Source organism: Gymnogyps californianus, unplaced genomic scaffold (genome assembly GCF_018139145.2).
Source record: "Gymnogyps californianus isolate 813 unplaced genomic scaffold, ASM1813914v2 HiC_scaffold_83, whole genome shotgun sequence".
Classification (NCBI taxonomy): Eukaryota; Metazoa; Chordata; class Aves; order Accipitriformes; family Cathartidae; genus Gymnogyps; species Gymnogyps californianus.
The window spans coordinates 112,177-133,021 of NW_026114476.1; the positions used below are offsets into that span (position 1 = coordinate 112,177).

At 56.9% G+C, this 20,845-nt stretch overlaps 3 pseudogenes; all 3 read left to right on the forward strand.

Moving 5' to 3' along the window:
• LOC127029165 (protocadherin gamma-A10-like) overlaps nt 1-414 on the forward strand; it is an 11,548-nt pseudogene extending 11,134 nt beyond the window's left edge.
• An 8,200-nt stretch (nt 415-8,614) lies between these two features.
• Nucleotides 8,615-14,755, forward strand: LOC127029166 (protocadherin gamma-A10-like; annotated as a pseudogene).
• Nucleotides 14,756-17,775: 3,020 nt separating this feature from the next.
• Nucleotides 17,776-20,252, forward strand: LOC127029167 (protocadherin gamma-B5-like; annotated as a pseudogene).
• Nucleotides 20,253-20,845: the final 593 nt, after the last annotated feature.

Genomic DNA, 20,845 nt, shown 5'->3' on the forward strand with positions numbered 1-20,845 from the left:
GCGGAGCTGGGCAGCGCGGCGGCGGCGCCGGGCGAGGCGGCCGGCAGCCTGACGCGGTGGCTGGTGGTGGGCCGTGGCGGCCGTGTCCTGCTCTTCCTCGCCTTCCTGCTGCTGCTCTGGCGCTGCGCCTGCGGCGCTGGCGCCGCTCGCAGCTGCTGGCGGCGGCAGCGGCGCCTTGCGCGGCCGTCCGGCCTCGCACTTCGTGGCATCGACGGCGTCCGCGCCTTCCTGCACTCCTACTCGCACGAGGTGTCGCTACCGGCGACGCGCAAGAGCCAGCTCCGCTTGTCGGGCGGCAGCTGCTGCGACACCCTCCCGGCCCGGCCGCCGCCCGACGAGCCCGCGCCGCTGCTCGGGAGGACCCTGCCGGCGCCCGCCGCGCGACCCCGCCGCTCCCCGGTGGAGTTCCTCTGAGCACACTTGCTCCGCGACGCTTCCCTCTCTGCTTCTCTGCCCTTTCCCCGGCCGCTCTTCTCTCTGTCCCGCGCGCGGAGCTGTCGTTCCAAGGAAGCAAAGCTGCGTTCAGCACCGCGCTGGGTGCTGGTGCCTCTTGCTGCGGGGAGGGGAGCGTGGGGTTGCGTCACCAGCGTTACAGTGGCCTGTGGGAAGGCCGGCGAAGGGAGCCTGCTGCCTGGCTGGAGCTTCTTAGAGCGGGCCTTTGGCTCTCATCACGGCGTTCCTGTGTTGCACGCCGTTCCCTGAGCAGTCTCTCCTGGAGGACAGCGCCTTCTTTTACTTTCAGACCCTTGACGTTCTCCTCTGAGTGCGCTTAGCAGACAATCTGTCTCCCTCTTAGTGCAGAGATGTGAAGACAGCTATGTAGTCCGTGCGTGATCCTGATGCATGCTGAACAGAAATAGTTGTGGGCAACTGGCTGTATGATGAGGTGCTTGCAAATGATGAGGGTCAAAGAACACCGTGCAAGGTGTGAAGGGTTTGAGATGGGAGTCCGTGGGAGCTGTGCGTGAGGAGCTGGCTGTTGAAGGGCACAAGAGCTGTGGTTTGCTCCTTTCTCTGTGCAGTGCCCAGCTGTGGTGTCATGCAATGTGAGTTTCGTCTTCCCAAGCGAGTTTAGCCAGAAGACATGTTATTCCAGCTGCGTGGGGGAGCCCTGGGAGGTTCTTCCTGTGTGTTTGCAGGTTGTCATCAGTTCTTAACTAACAGCTTAATTAGGTACTTATGAGAAATGCCGTAATGGAGCATTGGAAGAGGAAAGTGCCGTAATCTGGAAGAGTATGTTGTGCTCCCTTCCTCTTCTGCGTGTGTTAAGTTCTTGCCTTGCTCGTTGTCATGATCTGAAGGTGGGCCTTTGTTCTGACAGTGTGTGGAAGATCGCATCTGTTACATTTGTCTGACTGTCCCGTACATGCCGTGTAAAAGTTCCGTTTGTCCTAATTGTAAGAGGCCCGGAGTGGTGATTCCATGCATTTTCCCTATTGTGTCGTCCAAAGAAATTCCTTTGAGGAACTGTGGCTCTGGTCTTTGGTGTGAGCTGCTGTGTGAGCCTCCTGTGGAGTATTTGCCAAGTAGACAGCCTTCTTTGTGTACCTCCTACAGCTGACATGATCTGAAATGTTAAGCTATGACGCCTTCACTTGTGTAGGTTTCCCATTCTTGCTTGTTAGTTGTCCAGGTCTAAAGCTGGGCCTCATTGTGGCTGGTAACCTTGAAACGTTGAAAGCTCTGTGAGAATTGTTGGGCTGGGGAGCAGTTTCCATCCGTACCTTGAAGGTGTTCAGGTGCCAAGAAAGACTTTGATAGACTTGTGTTTCCCTAAGATGGCACGTAATGACATGCTCTTTTGCCTGCGGCTGACATATGGCCAAAACATTGGATATTGACCATGGTGCAAGTAATGACTGTGAATGTTGTGCAAGGAGGGTGAGAGGCTGGCTTTGAGGCAGGAAACTGGGCGAGTCTAGGTGTTTTGGCTGAGCAGTGGTTTGATTTCATGCCTGGTGCCAAGGCCTGTGCCGTTTTGGCTGTGATCCTGGTTTCCTGTCCTGAAAGCAATGGTAGTCCTCCAATCCTGAAGTGTTTGTGCAATAACTGTGGGCAGAGAACAATGATGCATGTGTAGAACAGCTTATAATTCCTGTGTGAAACCTCTTTCATCCATCTGTATCTCCCTGGAACATTGCGATGGAGAATTGCTTCATAGTTGTCATGACCCTTTCTTTCAGGCCTTTATTTCCTGGAAGGTCGTGGTTCATTTTGCCCATTTCTGGGTGCTGCTTTTGCATTTGAAACTGTGTGTGTTTTTTTGCAGCAAATACTTACTTCAGGCACCTAAGACAGAAATTTAGGTGTGAGGAAAATGAAGCAGAAGCTAAAAGAGCATCTGTTGTAGTTTCTCAGAAGACTTAGCTTGAGAAAGAAGCCCATGAGAAGGGGCTTACACTTACGGCTTCATATTTGTGGGAGATGAGCAGGCCACAGAGTAGAAAAATTGCTGAGAGCCCATGACTGTTTCTTAGAATGAAACCCCTGCTGCGTAGTCCAGAGTAAGACTTTAGGGCTGCACTTGCAGCTTGAGATCTGAATGACTTCTAGGTGCTCTCTGGGATGACTTTCCACGCCTGCAGTGAAGACTGAGACGTCCTCCTCGGGTGAGTTGCTCTGACACCACTTTCTCTTCTAATGCTTCCTTGCCTTGCTTGTCTGATTTATGTTTTTGTTGTTCTTTACCTGGTCTCCTACGTAAGTAGGTTTCCTTGTAATTATCAGCAGAGCTTCGTTTAGCAATGTGTCGTGTGTTCGTGCCTCTTGCTCATGCTGCAGGGAGTGTGAAAGGCAGGAGCTGTGAGGGTATCATGGTGTTCTGTTCTTGTTGGTGGGGAACATATGTAAACATGACCTCAGTAGAAGTGGCATCTCTGTGGAACAAGTGTGTGTGATAAAAGAGGGGAGGAGATTCCCCGTGAGCCATGAGTTTGATGAGCCGTTCTCTGTTGGATGCCTGCTCTCTTGTAGTTTGGCCGTTTACCATTTGGGTGCTTTTGAATCCTTCTATTTCTTCCGAGAATGGTGGTGAGCAGAGAAATATACCTGCCTTCTTGGTGGGATTGTAGTGCGTTATCCTCTCCTGATATGTTTTTGCCAATTAGGAGAAGGTCAGAAGCAAAGCTGCAAGTTGTGTAGGGTTGGAGAGAAGACTCGTGGAGCTCTGTGTGTAGAGGCTATAGCAGAACAGATGGTCATTTCCTTGCTTGTCACAGTTAACACAACCGTGTGCCTGATGGAGTACCATGCAATTTGAGTTGCTTCTGCTCAGTAAGTTTGGCCTCAGAAATGTATTCCACCTGATCTGTTCATTCCTGTATGTTTCTAACTCTTGCCTTGCTTGTTGTCATGAGCTACAGCTCAACCTCAGGGCGTCTGATCCACTGGGGAAGGTCACATCTGTTGCAACTGTCTGAGTGCAGGGGCAGTTCCCGTACACCCTTTGAGGTTTACAGCTGTAAAGAGGAAGGCTTTCATAGGCATACGTGTGCTCACCCAGGCACGCTTGTCTGTAGCACAAGAATGCAAACCCATGTCTACTGCAGTCCTCAAAGTGCAGAGTGGCAACCCAGGCCAGGCAAGGAGTTTCCATGAAGAGACTAGGGGTCAGTGGGAGAACACGTGCAGGGTGTTCCCCACATGGTCCCCCAAATCATATTGGCCGCCTAATTGGAAAGATATGGGTTTGACAGGCGGACAGTTAGATGGATAAGGAACTGGCTGAGTCAGTGGCTCAATGTCCAAGTGGAAACCAGTAAGGTGTGGTATTCCTCAAGGGTCCGTACTGGGACCAGTAGTATTTAGTATCTTCATCAATGACATAGTGAGTGGGATTGAGTGCACCCACAGCAAGTTTGCAGATGCTACCAGCTGAGTGGTGCAGTCGATTTGCTAGAGGGAAGGGATGCCACCCAGAGGGACCTTGACAGGCTGGAGGAGTGGGCCCATGTGAACCTCGTGCAGTTCAACAAGGCCAAGAGCAAGGTCTGCCCCTGGGTTGGGGCAATCCGCAATATCAATACAGGCTGTGGGAGGACTGGATTGAGAGCAGCCTTGCAGAGAAGGACTTGGGGGTACTGGTAGGAGACAAATGGGACATGAGCTGGCCACGTGCTCTTGTTGCCCAGAAAGCCAATCTGTCCTTGGCTGCATAACAAGTAGCATGGCCAGCAGGTCGAGGGAGGTGGTGCTCCCCCTACCACGCTTTCATGAGACCAAGCCTGGAGTACTGCATAGCTCTGGGGCCCACACTACAAGAAAGACATGGACCTGTTAGAGCTGGTCCAGAGGAGGGCCACAAAAATGGTCAAAGGACTGGAACACCTCCCTATGAAGAAGGGCTGAAGGAGTTGAGGTTCTTCAGCCTGGAGAAGAGAAGGCTCTGGGGGACCTTATTGTGCCTTTTCAATATATAAAGGGGGTTGATAAGAGAGATGGAGACAGACTTTTTACCAGGGCCTGTCGTGACAGGACAAGGGGCAATGGTTTTAAACCGAAGGAGGGTAGATTTGATTGCATAAGGAAGAATGTTTTACAATGAGAGTGGTGAGAGACTGGAACAGGTTGCCCAGGGAAGTTGTGGATGCGCCATCATTGGAGGGTTCAAGGACAGCTTGGACGGGGCTTTGAGCAACGTGACCTAGTGAAGGATGTCCCTGCCCATGGCAGAGGGGTGGACTCGGTGATCTTTAAAGGGCTTCCAACCAAACCCACTGTACAATTGTATGAAAGACTCGATGTGGCTTGGCATTTTCCCATTGTCAGCCCCTCAAGTATGGAGATGCAAAAGAAGGAAGTTTTGTGAATCAGAAACAAAACAATAAAGGTTATTTGGCTATGTTAGGATAGAGGTCTACACACTACCTTTAGGGTGATACATTTTGCAATGTAATTGCTCTTCTCCCTACAAGAAAAATCAACAGTGGGACAAAGGTCAGAGACTTACAGGAGCAAAAGGAAGAAAGGCCGGGAAGAGGGAAACCCTTTGCAGGCCCGGCATGACAGGATTGCAATGACTTTTGCTTTGTTCTGTTTCTGATTACTTCTTGATTACTCCAACACAACTATTTCCTTTGGTATTTGTGGCAGGGAAGGAAAGCAGAATGAAAAAACCTGACAGAGTGCTAAAAAGCTCTTAAAGTCTTCCCTAGCTATAATATGGTTGCTTGCTCTTATAGTTGCGTCATGATTATATAAAAGCTAGATGAGTTCCTTTATTATTGCTGTGCCAGGAACATTGCCTTCTGAGCATTCATTGTGGCTCAAGGGACGACGTGAAAGTACCCGAGAGCGTATGTCCGTTGTAAACGCCTTTGGAGTTGCATTAAGGAAAGGTTTCCATGCTTCCTGAGTCAAATAAAAGAGAGGTGTTGGTGGGGAATATATGTAAACATGACCTCAGTAGAAGTGGCATCTCTGTGGAACAAGTGTGTGTGATAAAAGAGGGGAGGAGATTCCCCATGAGCCATTAGTTTGATGAGCCATTCTCTGTTGGATGCCTGCTCCTCTTGTAGTTTGGCCGTTTACCATTTGGGTGCTTTTGAATCCTTCTATTTCTTCCAGAATGGTGGTGAGCAGAGAAATATACCTAACCTCACGCCGAGGGCAGTGGGCTGCTGGGTCTTCCTTGCTCTGCTTGGGCGGCCACTGCCGATCCCTGTTTCCATGAAGGAATGAAACAGTGCTGTGCCGTGACTTTGGTGGCAGCAGGCAGTGCGAAGCGGCACTTCCTGCGTCGTCAGCTGTCACACGAGTAGGGTCAGTGGAGAGGTTCCTGCCATTCAAGCTGTGCTGGATAAAATGGTACAGGTGGTGTGACCCTCTGAGATGTAATGAGCTCTGCTGATGCTGGGTGTCGAGAAGGCAAAAAAAGGGTCTACAAAACCTGTGCTGTCTACAGGGTGTGTTAGTAACGGTGAAGGCAGATCCTTCCTGTGCTGAATGAGACCCTGTACCTTCTGAACCTCCGTCCTCTTTCTCCTGGGTTTCCCCGGGTGGGGTGGATGGGAAGTGCTGATCCGTGTCTCCATGAAGGAAGGAATGAAGAAAGGAACGGGATAACCCCCTTCCACTCAGAGCAGGCAGCTAGCGGCGGCACTTCTTGGTTCTTTGGTGGTCACAGGTTTGGGTTCAGCTGAGAGGTTTTGACTACAACTCTCGTTTGAGTTCGTAACGGTGAACGCGGTAAATTAATGATTCTGCACGACAGAGTCGGGAAAATGCGGTGGACGCTTGGTGTTGGAGCTTTTTCCTTCTCGATCACTTTTTTCCCAAGCCGATGTACTTGGACGTGGTTGATAGCTGGATGCAAACCCGTTGGTTAATGGTGTTTCCCAAAGGAAAGGTGCATGTGGCTCCATGCATGGAGAAGTTACAGATTGTTCCTCCCTACTGAATGTTCCCCTCTTCCATCGAGTGCCCTGCCATGTTTTGGAGAAGGCTGCTGCAGAAATGGCAGCATTAATGGGACGGATACATTTTATCCAGGCATGATTTTTCCGAGTTCTTTGTGCAGTTATTTCTCATTTCTTTTCCTGGGTGTAGTTCCTCTTTTTTACTGTCCCTGATCTGTCTTTCATACACAGGGGAAGGTGTAGAATGGGATCATAAAAAAACCCCAAACAAACTGCCTTTTGTAGTTCAGAGCCTGTCTTCTTTTCCGATCCCCTTTTCCCAAAGAGAGGTGCTTGGCCCTGGTTGATCCCCTTGACAGGGGAATACTAAACTGAGGAATTCAGTCTCTCAGCCACTTTTTGCAATAGCTGTTGCATCTACATGTTGAGAAGAAGAGGGCTCTACCCATCCTGAGAACATCTCTAAAACCAGAAGGAATTACTCAAAATGACAGCAATTAGGCACCTCAGTAAAGTCCATTTGCACTTTTACAAAGCCTCCACATAGTTCAGGGTGTGCAGCTGTACTTGTCTTCTCCTGCTGTCCTACAGTATTTTGTTGGAAAGTTGTCCTACCAACATGAAGATTCAAGCATTAGATGAACCCTGTACTAACAGGTATCCATCTTTTCCACCGTGATTGCTGAGAAAAATCAAAGCCCCTTCCTGCTCGTTCAAGCTCTCGAATTCCTCGGATAGATATAAATGTAAATGTGTATAAACTATAGAAACCCTAAATTCATGTGGCCTAGGAAAAAGGGAAATCACCCGTTAAAGGCCTTCAAATTTCCTTTTCCATTATTAGCTCTATCTGTGGATGTACCCGCCTTTTAATACAATTCAGTTGCTCTCATCCAGTTCAAAAATACTGTAGAGAATAGACGAATACCGGGAAAAGAAAGGGCGTAAGAAAGATCTGGAGCAAACCAAGCCTGTTCTATGGCTGCACCCATCCCCGCTTTGCTGTTGTGGGCCACAGAAGAGGCACAGGAGCCGAGGCAGATGGACCTGTTGTTCTTCTTGCTGTACTCGCACAGCCATTTTCCCTGCAGTTTGCGGGAGCCGAGCAGATGGTTCTGGCCAGGTTCACTGCAGGTGCTTCCCGCCTCCCGGGTAGCTGTAGTACAGTGAGTGCGAAGTGATCAAGGACGTAGAGGCTGAAACGGGGTGGGTGGGAGAGCATGGTTTTCGAGCAGGAGGGGAGCCTCCTCCGGCACTGTGTTTTGAGGAAGGTCTTCTAGGGAGAACTCCCAGAGCCCATGGCAGGCGCCTGGGCAACCCCAGCTCCTCAGGAGCTGTAGGGGCTCAGGGGGCTTAGGTTCTCCGTTCATTGACCCCACCTGCTTCTGCCTTTAGCTGTCGAATCTCCGTCAGTAGTGGTGCAGTAGTCAATTTGAAGCGCGTTCCCTACGAACTGAAGTATTTCAAGCAAAGCTGCAGCCGCTTGAGGTAATCAGCCTGCTGCCTCTGCTTCTCCGGGGGGCGGGGGGTGTCCGATCATCACCTTTTCTCGCTCAGAGCCTGTTTTCTTTTGCTATCCTGCAGCAGTCATTATAGCACGACGGCTAGAAAAATGCGTGGTGGGGATTGTGCTTTTGGACTAATAGGATAAGAGTAAGACTATTCTACACGTTAAAATGAGAAAAACTACTTTACTTCATCTATATCGCCATTACCACTTCATTCTTCCCGTGCGGTAGAAGTACCCGCCCACGGGAGGCGTGTGATTTCTTTGTGGTCGGGATGGCCTGGAGGCTGAAAGAGGAGCTCGGCTGGAGACAAGCCAGCGCCGGAGATCAGGGCTGGACGGGAACCGATGTGTCCGCGGCGGCGGCCCCGTCCCCGCGAGCTGCCCGTGGCAAAGGCAGGGCGGGCAGCGCTCGGCAGCGCTCGGTGCCTGCAGTGCCGGGAGGAGGCTGCGGGCGCCGCTGTTGACCGAGGAGGAGCGAGAGGAAGGCCGGAGCGCTGCAGGCAGCCCCGCCCGCTGCGGCCCGGCTGGCTGGCTGGCTGGCTGGGTGGGTGGCTCGGCGTCCGGGCGGTCTGCGAGCGTCCCCGCGGTGCGGAGCCGTGCTGCAGCGAGGCGGAGGGGCCGGCGGCAGCGGCCGGGAGCGGCGAGCCGGAGCGGGAGCGGAGCGAGAGCGGGAGCGGGAGCCGGAGCCGGAGCGGAGCCGGAGCCGGAGCCGGAGCGGAGCGGGAGGCGGGTCGGCGTTCGTCGGCGGGGAGCGTCCGGCGGTGGTGCGGTGCCGGCGGAGCCGCGGCGGCGATGTGCGCGGCGGGGAGGCGGTGGGGCCGGCGGGAGCGAGCCGTGCTGTGGTGCGTGCTGGTGTCGGCGTGGGAGGCGGCGTGGGGGCAGCTGCGCTACTCGGTTGCCGAGGAGATGCCGAAGGGCTCGTTCGTGGGCGACGTGGCCAAGGACCTGCGGCTGGACCTGCCGGCGCTCCGCGACAGCGGCGTCCGTATCATAGACAGAGGCAGGACGCAGTACTTCGCTCTGCACGGGAAGACGGGACATTTAGTGACGGCGGAGAGGCTAGACAGAGAGCAGCTGTGCCGGCTGGTGAGAAATGCGTGCTGCGCTGTGAGGTGATAGTGGAGGGGGAAATGCAGGTTTACGGCATCGAAGTGGAAATCACGGACATTAACGACAACGCGCCCAGCTTCCGAGAGGCAGAAAAGAACTGAGAATGAGCGAGACGACAGCGCTGGGGTCGCGGTTTCCCCTGGCCGAGGCTCACGACCCGGACGTGGGACCGAATTCCCTGCAGAGGTACGAGCTGAGCGGCGACGAGCACTTCTCGCTGGCCGTGCAGGCGGGCCCGGCGGGGCTCAGCGTCCCGAGCTGGTGCTGGCGAAGGCGCTGGACCGGGAGGAGGCGGCGTTTCACGAGCTGGTGCTGAGGGCGAGCGACGGCGGAGAGCCGGCGCGGACGGGCACGGCGCGGATCCGCGTGGCGGTGCTGGACGCGAACGACAACGCGCCCGTGTTCAGCCAGGCGGAGTACACGGTGCGTGTGCCGGAGGACGTGCCCGTGGGCTCCGTCCTCGTCAGCGTCACGGCCGCCGACGCCGACGAGGGGCTGAACGGGCACGTGAAATACAGTTCCATAAAATTTCAGACCGGGCGTCGGAACTTTTACCTGGACTGAGACGGGAGCGAATATCCCTGGACGCTTTGGACTTTGAGGAAATCTCGTCACATCACCTGGAGGTGCAGCCCATGATGGCGGCGAGCTTTTCGACACGGCGAAAGTCGCGATCAGCGTGACAGACGTGAACGACAACGCGCCCGATGACAGTGCGTCGGCGCTGAGTGCGATCTCTGAGGACGCGCCGTCGGGGACGGTGGTGGCCCTGCTGCACGTGCAGGACCGGGACTCGGGGGCGAACGGCGAGGTGCGGTGCAGCATCGCCGAGCGCGTCCCGTTCCGGCTGGAGCGGTCGTTTGAGGACTACTACCGCGTGGTGACGGCGAGCGAGCTGGACCGGGAGGCGGTGGCGGAGTACAACGTGACGGTGCGGGCGGCGGACGGCGGGTCGCCGGCGCTGTGGAGCAGCGCGGTGCTGGCGCTGCGGGTGCTGGACGTGAACGACAACGCGCCGGTGTTCGCGGAGGCGCGCTACAGCGCCCGGCTGCCCGAGAACAACGCGGCGGGCGCGCTGGTGCTGACGGTGCGGGCGTCGGACGCGGACTGGGGGCAGAACGCGCGCGTGCGGTACCGGCTGTCGGAGGGGCGGGTGCGGGGCGCGCCGCTGTCGTCGTACGTGTCGGTGCAGGCGGAGACGGGCGCGCTGTACGCGCTGCGCTCCTTCGACTACGAGGAGGTGCGCGAGGTGGGGCTGTGGGTGCGGGCGGAGGACGGCGGCGCGCCGGCGCTGAGCAGCAACGTGTCGGTGCGGCTCGTGATCGTGGACGAGAACGACAACGCGCCGCAGGTGCTGTACCCGCCGGCGGCGGCGGCGGCGGCGGCGGGCGCGGGCGCGGGTGGGCGGGCGTGGAGCTGGCGCCGCGCTCGGCGGAGCCCGGGGCGCTGGTGGCCAAGGTGGTGGCGGTGGACGCGGACGCGGGGCAGAACGCGTGGCTGTCGTACGAGCTGGCCAAGGCGACGGAGCCGGGGCTGTTCCGCGTGGGGCTGCACAGCGGCGAGGTGCGGACGGCGCGCTTCCCGCTGGCCCGCGACGCGGCGCGGCAGAGCCTGGTGGTGGTGGTGAAGGACCACGGGCGGCCGGCGCTGTCGGCCACGGCGACGCTGACGGTGGTGCTGGCCGAGAGCGTGGCCGAGCTGCTGTCGGAGCTGGGCAGCGCGGCGGCGGCGCCGGGCGAGGCGGCCGGCAGCCTGACGCGGTGGCTGGTGGTGGCCGTGGCGGCCGTGTCCTGCCTCTTCCTCGCCTTCCTGCTGCTGCTGCTGGCGCTGCGCCTGCGGCGCTGGCGCCGCTCGCAGCTGCTGGCGGCGGGCAGCGGCGCCTTGCGCGGCGTCCCGGCCTCGCACTTCGTGGGCATCGACGGCGTCCGCGCCTTCCTGCACTCCTACTCGCACGAGGTGTCGCTCACCGCCGACTCGCGCAAGAGCCAGCTCCGCTTGTCGGGCGGCAGCTGCTGCGACACCCTCCCGGCCCGGCCGCCGCCCGACGAGCCCGCGCCGCTGCTCGGGGAGGACCCTGCCGGCGCCCGCCGCGCGGACCCCGCCGCTCCCCGGTGAGTTCCTCTGAGCACACTTGCTCCGCGACGCTTCCCTCTGCTGCTTCTCTGCCCTTTCCCGCCGCCTTCTCTCTCTGTCCCGCGCGCGGAGCTGTCGTTCCAAGGAAGGCAAAGCTGCGTTCAGCACCGCGCTGGGTGCTGGTGCCTCTTGCTGCGGGGAGGGGAGCGTGGGGTTGCGGCTCAGCGTTACAGTGGCTGTGGGAGGCCGGCGAAGGGAGCCTGCTGCCGGCTGGAGCTTCCTTAGAGCGGGCCTTTGGCTCTCATCACGGCGTTCCTGTGTTGCACGCCGTTCCCTGAGCCAGTCTCTCCTGGAGGACAGCGCCTCTTTTACTTTCAGACCCTTGACGTTTCTCCTCTGAGGTGCACTTGGCAGACAATCTGTCTCCCTCTTAGTGCAGAGATGTGAAGACAGCTATGTGCAGTCCGTGCGTGATCCTGCAAGTGGTTGCAGATGCTGAGGGTCAAAGTACACCGTGCAAGGTGTGAAGGGTTGGAGATGGGAGTCGTGGGAGCTGTGTGTGAGGAGCTGTTGAAGGGCACAAGAGCTGTGGTTTGCTCCTTTCCCTGTTCAGTGCCCAGCTGTGGTGTCATGCAATGTGAGTTTCGTCTTCCCAAGCGAGTTTAGCCAGAAGACATGTTATTCCAGCTGCGTGGGGAGCCCTGGGAGGTTCTTCCTGTGTGTTTGCAGGTTGTCATCAGTTCTTAACTAACAGCTTAATTAGGTACTTATGCGAAATGCCATAATGGGAGCATTGGGAAGAGGAAAGTGCCCTCATCTAGAAGTATGTTGTGATCCCTTCCTCTCTGCATGTGTTAAGTTCTTGCCTTGCTCGTTGTTGATCTGAAGGTGGGCCTTTGTCTCTGACAGTGTGTGGAAGATCGCATCTGTTCCATTTGTCTGACTGTCCCGTACATGCCTTTCACGTTTACAGCTGTAAAGAGAAAGACTTCCATAGATGTGTTTCCTTCAAATGCAAACTGGAAGAAATGCTCTTGCTTGTCACATACACATGGTGAGAAGTCACATATTCTCCATGGTAAGGAGCAGTTTTCTGAGCAACTTGTCTTTGGGTGTAGTCCATCTGCACATGACGAAGATCACTGAAACCATGCAATCTGTGAAGGTTTGAGGAGAGTCTAGGGGGCTGTGCGTGAGGATGTACTGGTGGAGACATGGCATGTGTTTTTTGATTCCCAGGGTTTATTGCTGGCCTACATAAAATGAGTCTGAAGGTGTCTTATTTTTGGATATTGCCTTTCTTGGACTCCAACTGGCCAAGTTGTGGGTTCATCAGTTTGCTTTCCTGTTGCATGATGATTCCTGGGAATGACGGTTATTAGGCACAGTTGTACACTTTGCATTACACGTGGTAGTGTACTGTATCTTCCAAGTTGCCCATGTGCTGAAGAAGGATGACGTTGCCGTTGAGCTGAGACTTTGATGAGTGGGTCTTTAATTGAGTTCCATAGCGCTCATGGCTTTTAGAACCTTTTCTGTTTCTTCTTCAAATTATATGGGATGAGCAGAAAATCTCTTTGCACGCATCCGTGTTGCAGTGCTTGGATTCTGAGGAGTTGTGTGCACAACATTACTTTCAGTGGTGTCTGTCTGCAGAGGTAGCTTTCCTGTTGCGTGATATTTGGGCAGGGTGAAGAGTTCTGCCTGTCCAGAGACAGGGCAGGTGGAAGAGTTCGCTGTGCTATAGTGTGAAATGGCTAGAGGGAATGTCTAAAGGTTCAGTTTGTTCACTTTGTGTTAGATGAGGCCCACAGTTGTGGTTCCATGCATATTCTCTTGTTTATTGTCCAGAGAAGTTACTCTGAGGAAGCATGGCTGTGGTCTACGGTGTGAACTTCTGTGTGAGCCTCCTGTGGGCTTGTTAGCAACGAGTTACCTTTTCTGTGTACCTACTACAACTGACACAATATGAAACGTGAAGCTATGATTCTTACACTTGTGTAGGTTTCCCATTCTTGCCTTGTTTCTTTGTCCAGGTCTAAAGTTGGGCCTCATTTTGGCTGGTAATCTTAACCATTAAAAGATGAAAAGACTGAGAGATTATCGGGCTGGGAGAGTAGTTTCCATCCATACCTTGAAGGCTTGCAGCTGTCAAGATGTGGTGGGTTAACTTTGGTGAGCCGCCAGGTGCCCACCAAGCCACTCCCCCCCTCAAGTGGATGGAAAATACGATGAAAGGCTCATGGGTCGAGATAAGGGCAGGGAGATCACTCAGCGATTACTGTCACAGGCCAAACAGACTTGAGTCGGGGAAATTAATTTAATGTATTGCCAATGAAAGTCAGAGTAGGGTAATGAGAAAGAAGAACAATCTTAAAACATCTTCCCGCCACTCCTCCCTTCTTCCTGGGCTCAACTTCACTCCCGATTTCTCTACCTCCTCCCGCCGAGAGGTGCAGGGGGACGGGAACGGGGGTTGCGGTCAGTTCATCCTGCGTTGTCTCTGCCACTCCTTCCTCCTCAGCCCTTCCCCTGCTCCAGTGTGGGGTCCCACCCATGGGAGACAGTCCTTTACGAACTTCTCCAACCAACTCCTTCCCACAGGCTGCAGATCTTCACAATGTGCTCCAGTATGGGTTCTCTCCATGGGTGCAGTCCTTCAGGAACGGACTGCTTCAGCATAGGTCACCCGCAAGGGTCACAGGTCCTGCCAGAAGACGTGCTCCAGCATGGCTCCTCTCCACGGGGCCACATGTTCTTCCAAGAGCCTGTTCCAGTGCGGGCTCTCCACAGGGTCACAGCCTCCTTCGGGGCACATCCACCCGCTCCAGCGCGTGTCCTCCACGGCGGCAGGGTGGATATCTGCTCCACCATGGACCTCCATGTGCTGCAGGGGACAACCTGCATCACCATGGTCTTCATCATGGGCTGCAGGGAATCTCTGCTCCGGCACCTGGAGCACTCCTTCTTCACTGACCTTGGTGTCTGCATAGTTGTTTCTCTCACGTATTCTCACTCCTCTCTCCCAGCTGCTGTTGCACAGCAGGTTTTAACCCTTCTTAAATATGTTATCCCGGAGGTGCTACCACTGTCGCTGATTGGCTCAGTTTGGCCAGCGGTGGCTCCATCTTGGAGCCAGCGGAACTGCCTCTGTCATACAGGAGGGAGCTTCTGACATCTTCTCACAGAAGCCACCCTGTAGCCCCCCGCTACCAAAGCCTTGCCACGCAAACCCAATGCACGAGACAAAGACTTTGACAGACTTCTGTTTCCCTAAAATGTCGCGGAATGAAATGCTCTTTTGCCTGTGGCCGATAGATGGCCAAAAGTTGGATATTGTCCATGGTGCAACTAGAGGCTGTGAACGCAGAGCAAGGAGCATGAGAGGCTGGCTTTGAACCAGGAAACTAGGTGGGTCAATGCGGTTTGGATGAGCAACGATTTGATTTCATGGCTGGTGCCGAGGTCTGTGCCATTCATGCTGTGATCCTGGTTTCCCTGTCCTGAAAGGCAATGGTAATCCTCCAACAATAATAAAGTGTTTGTGCAATAACTGTGTAGAGTGATGATGGTCCTCCTGCTGGCGGAGGACCTTTTCAGCGGGGACACCTCTGGGAAGTGGAGCCCGAGCACCAGTGCCAGCGCTGAAGAGCCGCCCGTCGACACCGACGTGCCACACGCCTACAAGCCCACGCTAGCTTTCTGAACCTCTGTCCTCTTTGCCTTGGGTTTCCCTGGGTGGTGTCGATGGGAAGTCTGGTCTGTATGTCCATGAAGCAATGAGAGAAGGAACAGTGTAACCCCCTTCCATTCTGAGCAGGAAGTGAGACATGGCACTAGCTTTTTCATCCTACGTGTAGGCTCAGTGGACAGTTGCTGGCCATTCAGTTTGTGCTGAGTAAAATGGTAGAAGCTAAAACTGGTGAAGCTGAAACCTTTTGATTTCTTGTGAAAGCGCTTGACTCTGCATAACAGACTCTGTAACAGGGTTGGGTTTGTGTTGCAGAGCTTCTTTTCCTTTCTCAATGCTTTTTCCCAATGGGATGCACTTGGACCTGATTGATAGCATTGGACACAGAGCTGTTGCTTATTGCTGTTTTGGGAATGGATTTCCAAAGGGAACGAGCGTGAGGTTCCATTAATAGAGAAATTAGATTTTCTTCTGCGTAAAGAAAGAAAGGAGTCTCGCCGTCTGCCCTCCCAGCTTTTGGAGGAAGGCCGCTGCAGAAAGAGTAGCATTAGGCAGATGAATTCCTTTTCTCCAGGCATGATTTCTCTGTGTTGTTGCTGCAGCTATTTCTCATTGTTTATTCCATCCTTGGGGTAGTACCTTCCTGACATTCCTCTACATTGCTCAACTGACTTTTATATACAGGTGAGGGTCAAGGGAGATGGTGAAGTATAGCTGAGGGTAGAAAAGCATTTCCCTGGAGGGCTGTAATTGCTATGGCATCAATACCGGGTTTCATCCATCCATACCTTGGAGTTCCATCCATACCTTGAAGGCTTAGAGGCCGCAAGACAAGGACTTTGATAGACTTCTGTCACCCTAAAATGTCGCTGAATGAAATGCTCTTTTGCCTGTGGCTGACAGATGGCCAAAAGTTGGATATTGTCCATGGTTCAACGAAAGGCTGTGAAGGCAGGGCAAGGAGGGTGAGACACTGGCTTTGAACCAGGAAACCAGGTGAGTCAATGTGTTTTTGGCTGGGCAATGGTTTGATTTCATGGCTGGTGCCAAGACCTGGGCCGTTCACGTTATGATCCTAGCTCTGCTGTCCTGAAAGGCAATGACAGTCTTCTGATGAGAAAGTATTTGTCTAATAACTCGGCATTTAGAAGGACGATGCATGGGTAGAATGGCATCTGATCCACCGGGGAAGGTCACATCTGTTCCAACTTTCTGAGTGCAGGGGCAGTTCCCGTACACCCCTTTGAGGTTTACAGCTGTAAAGAGGAAGGCTTTCATAGGCATACGTGTGCTCACCCAGGCACGCTTGTCTGTAGCACAAGAATGCAAACCCATGTCTACTGCAGTCCTCAAAGTGCAGAGTGGCAACCCAGGCCAGGCAAGGAGTTTCCATGAACAGCTTTGACACTTGGACAGTTAGATGGATAAGGAACTGGCTGGATGGCTGCATCCAAAGAGCTCTAGTCAATGGCTCAACATCCAATTGGAAACCAGCAATGTGGTGTCCCACAAGGGTCCGTACTGGGACCAATACTATTTAAGATATCTCAAGAATATGTTCATCAATAACCCAGACAGTGGAATTGAGTGCACCCACAGCAAGTTTGCAGATGACACCGAACTGAGTGGTGCAGTCGATTTGCTAGAGGGAAGGGATGCCATCCAGAGAGACCTTGACAGGCTGGAGGAGTGGGCCCATGTGAACCTCGTGCAGTTCAACAAGGCCAAGAGCAAGGTCCTGCCCCTGGGTTGGGGCAATCCCCAGTTTCAGTAAAGAGTGGGGGATTGAGAGCAGCCTTGTGAAGAAGGACTTGGGGGTACTGGTAGGAGACAAATGGGACATGAGCTGGCCACGTGCACTTGCTGCCCAGAAAGCCAATCATATCCTGGGCTGTATAACAAGTAGCATGGCCAGCAGGTCGAGGGAGGTGGTGCTCCCCCTCTACCATGCTTTCGTGAGACCATAGCTGGAGTACGGCGTACAGCTCTGGGGCACACACTACAAGAAAGACATGGACCTGTTAGAGCTGGTCCAGAGGAGGGCCACAAAAAATGGTCAAAGGACTGGAACACCTCCCTATGAAGAAGGGCTGAAGGAGTTGAGGTTCTTCAGCCTGGAGAAGAGAAGGCTCTGGGGACCTTATTGCGCCTTTTCAATATATAAAGGGGTTGATAAGAAAGATGGAGACAGGCTTTTTACCAGGGCCTGTCGTGACAGGACAAGGGGCAACGGTTTTGAACCGAAGGAGGGTAGGTTCTGATTTGACATAAAGAAGTAATGTTTTATGATGAGAGTGGTGAGAGACTGGAGCAGGTTGCCCAGGGAAGTTGTGGATGCGCCATCATTGGAAGGGTTCAAGGACAGCTTGGATGGGGCTTTGAGCAACGTGACCTAGTGAAGGATGTCCCTGCCCATGGCAGAGGGGTGGACTCGATGATCTTTAAAGGGCTTTTCCAACCAAACCCACTGTACAATTCTATGAAAGACTCGATGTGTCTTGGCATTTTCCCATTGTCAGCCCCTCAAGTATGGAGATGCAAAAGAAGGAGGTTTTGTGAATCAGAAAGACAATCGTAGAGGTCTATCTTATTGTCAGTAATTCCTGAGTCTAATAAAGAGAGACCCCAAAGCTGGGTGCAGCCACTGAACCAGTAGTCAAATCCCGGGCCCCTGGGAGCGCGGCCATCAGCCGGCTGCGGTGGCGTCGCGGCGCCTCCGGGTGCCGCTGTTGGCCGACGCGGAGCGGCGCTGGAGCCGCAGCCGCAGCCGAGCCGGGCCGGAGCCGGAGGGCCGGAGCCGGAGCGGAGCCGGAGCCGCCGCAGCGTCGTGCCCCCGCAGGCTGCTCGCTCGCACGGCGCCGGCCAGAGCGGCAGCGGCACGGGCAGCAGAGGCGAGAGGCGGCGCGGGGAGCGGCGGCGTCCGAGCCGGCGCCGAGATCGCTGCCGTCCGGCGGCCCCTGCGCTCGCTGCGGAGAGCGGCTGGAAGGGAGGGAGGGCAGCGGCAGGAGGGAGGAGCGCGGCGAGCGCTGCCGAGAATGGCGGGCAGGCAGAGGCAGAGCCGCCGGCGAGCAGCCGGGCGAGTGCTGCTGCCCGCTTTGCTGCTGGGCTTGTGCTGCCGGGCGGCGCCGGAGCGGATCCGCTACGCCATCGCCGAGGAGCTGGGCAGAGGCTCGCTGGTGGGGCCGCTGGCGCGGGACCTGGGGCTGAGCCCGGCGGAGCTGCCGGCACGCAAGCTGCGGCTCAGCGCCGAGAAGCACTACTTCGGCGTGAGCGGGGAGACCGGGAACCTGTACGTGAGCGAGAGGCTGGACCGGGAGGAGCTGTGCGGCGAGGCGGCGTCCTGCTCCGTCAGCTTCGAGGCGCTGCTGCAGAACCCGCTCAACGTTTTCCACGTCGAGGTGGCCATCCAGGACGTCAACGACAACGCGCCGCGCTTCCTGCGAGACCGTTTCCAGCTGGAGATCAACGAGTTCACTTCTCCCGGCGCCCGTTTGCCTTGGGCACGGCCGAAGACGCGGACGTGGGCAGCAACTCGCTGCAGGGCTACGAGCTGGAGGCGAACGGGTACTTCGCGGTGGAGGCGAAGGAGAGCCAGGACGGCAGCAAGTTCGCGGAGCTGGTGCTGCGGCGCGCGCTGGACCGGGAGAGCGAGCAGAGCCTGCGGCTGGTGCTGACGGCGGTGGACGGCGGCGAGCCGCCCCGGAGCGGCACCGCCCAGCTCTGCATCAACGTCACCGACGCCAACGACAACCCCCCGTGTTCGCGCAGGACCGGTACCGCGCGAGCCTGCGCGAGGACGCGCCGGCGGCTCGCCGGTGCTGAACGTCTCCGCCTCCGACGCCGACGCCGGCACCAACGCCGCATCACCTACGGCTTCGGGGAAACGCCGGCCAAGGTGCTTGAGAAGTTCGTGGTGGACGCGGAGAGCGGGGCGATCACGCTGCAGGAGGCGCTGGACTTCGAGGACACGCGAGGCTACACGCTGCTGGTGGAGGCGAGGGACGGGGGCGGTCTGGTGGCGCACTGCAAGGTGGAGGTGGAGGTGCTGGACGTGAACGACAACGCGCCCGAAATCACGGTGTTGTCGGTGTCGAGCCCGGTGCCCGAGGACGCGCCGGCCGGCACGGTGGTGGCCCTCCTGAACGTGATGGACCGGGACTCCGGGGAGAACGGGCAGGTGTGGTGCGAGCTGTCGGGCGAGGCGCCGCTGTCGATCGTGGCGTCGTCGGGCGGCTCGTACAAGGTGGTGACGGCGAGCGCGCTGGACCGGGAGCAGGCGCCCGAGCAGCGGGCGACGGTGGTGGCCAGGGACCGGGGCAGCCCGGCGCTGTGGAGCCGCGCGGCGCTGGTGCTGGAGGTGTCGGACGTGAACGACAACGCGCCGGTGTTCGAGGAGGCCGCCTACAGCGCCTACGTGGCGGAGAACAACGCGGCGGGCGCGCCGGTGCTGCGCGTGCGCGCGCGGGACGCGGACGCGGGCGCCAACGGGCGCGTGAGCTACTGGCTGGCGGGGCAGCGCGGGCGCGGCGCGCGGCGCCGTACGTGTCGGTGGAGGCGCGGAGCGGCGCGGTGTACGCGCAGCGCTCCTTCGACTACGAGGAGTGCCGCGAGTTCGCGGTGGCGGTGCGGGCGCAGGACGGCGGGGCGCCGGCGCGGAGCTCGACGGCGACGGTGCGCGTCTTCGTGCTGGACCGCAACGACAACGCGCCGCGGGTGCTGTGGCCGGCGGCGGGGCGGGGCGGGGGCGGCGGCGGCGCCGTTCGAGGTGGTGCCGCGGTCGGCCGAGGCCGGGTACCTGGTGGCGAAGGTGGTGGCGGTGGACGCGGACGCGGGGCGCAACGCGTGGCTGTCGTACGAGCTGGTGCAGGCGCCGGAGCCGGCGCTGTTCCGCGTGGGGCTGCACAGCGGCGAGGTGCGGACGGCGCGGGCCGTGTCGGCGAGGGACGCGGCGAAGCAGCGGCTGGTGGCCGTGGTGAAGGACCACGGGCAGCCGGCGCTGTCGGCCACGGCCACGCTGCACGTGGTGCTGGCCGAGAGCTTGCAGGAGGCGCTGCCGGAGCTGAGCGAGCGGGCGGCGGGCGGCGAGTCGCCGGCGGAGCTGCAGTTCTACCTGGTGCTGGCGCTGGCGCTCCTCTCCGCCCTGTTCCTGCTGAGCGTGGCGCTGGCCGTGCTGGCGCGGGTGCGCCGGGCCGGGCCGCCCGCCGTCCTGCGCTGCCTGGGCGCGCAGCGCTTCTCCGTGGCCGGCGGCGCCTTGCCGGCCGACTTCTGCGAGGGCACCTTGCCCTACTCCTACAACCTGTGCGTGGCGCCGGGCCGCGCCGTCGCCGAGGCCGCTTGGCTGCCGCCGCCGCCGCCGCTGCCCAGCCTGCCCGCGGAGGAGCTTCTGGGCGGGGAGCCCTGCGGGAAGCGGAGCCCGAGCAGCAGCGCCGGCGCGGAGAGCCGCCCGCCGAGCCGACGCCGACGCCCGCAGGTTTGTAAGCCCGCGCGGTCCTTGCCTCTGAGCCTTTCCTAACGTCACGCCGAGGGCGGTGGGCTGCTGGGTCTTCCTTGCTCTGCTTGGGCGGCCACTGCCGATCCCTGTTTCCATGAAGGAATGAAACAGTGCTGTGCCGTGTCTTGGTGGCAGCAGGCAGTGCGAAGCGGCACTTCCTGCGTCGTCAGCTGTCACACGAGTAGGGTCAGTGGAGAGGTTCCTGCCATTCAAGCTGTGCTGGATAAAATGGTACAGGTGGTGTGACCCTCTGAGATGTAATGAGCTCTGCTGATGCTGGGTGTCGAGGAGGCAAAAAAGGGTCTACAAAACCTGTGCTGTCTACAATGGTGTGTGTTAATAAGTGAAGGTGTACCTTTCCTGTGTACAATGAGATCTGCTAATTCCACATGACACGGTCGGTAAAATGTGGTTGATGCTTGGTGTTGATGTTTCCTTCCCGATCGCTTTTTCCCGAAGCGATGGACATTGTTGACACCTGAGCAAAAACCCGTTGGTTAATGCTGTTTAGTGTTGGACTCCCAAAGGAAACGTGCACGAGGCTGCAGGAATGGAGAAGTCAGAGATTGTTCCTCCACGTCTGCCATGTGCCGTCACATCTTTTGAGGGAAGGC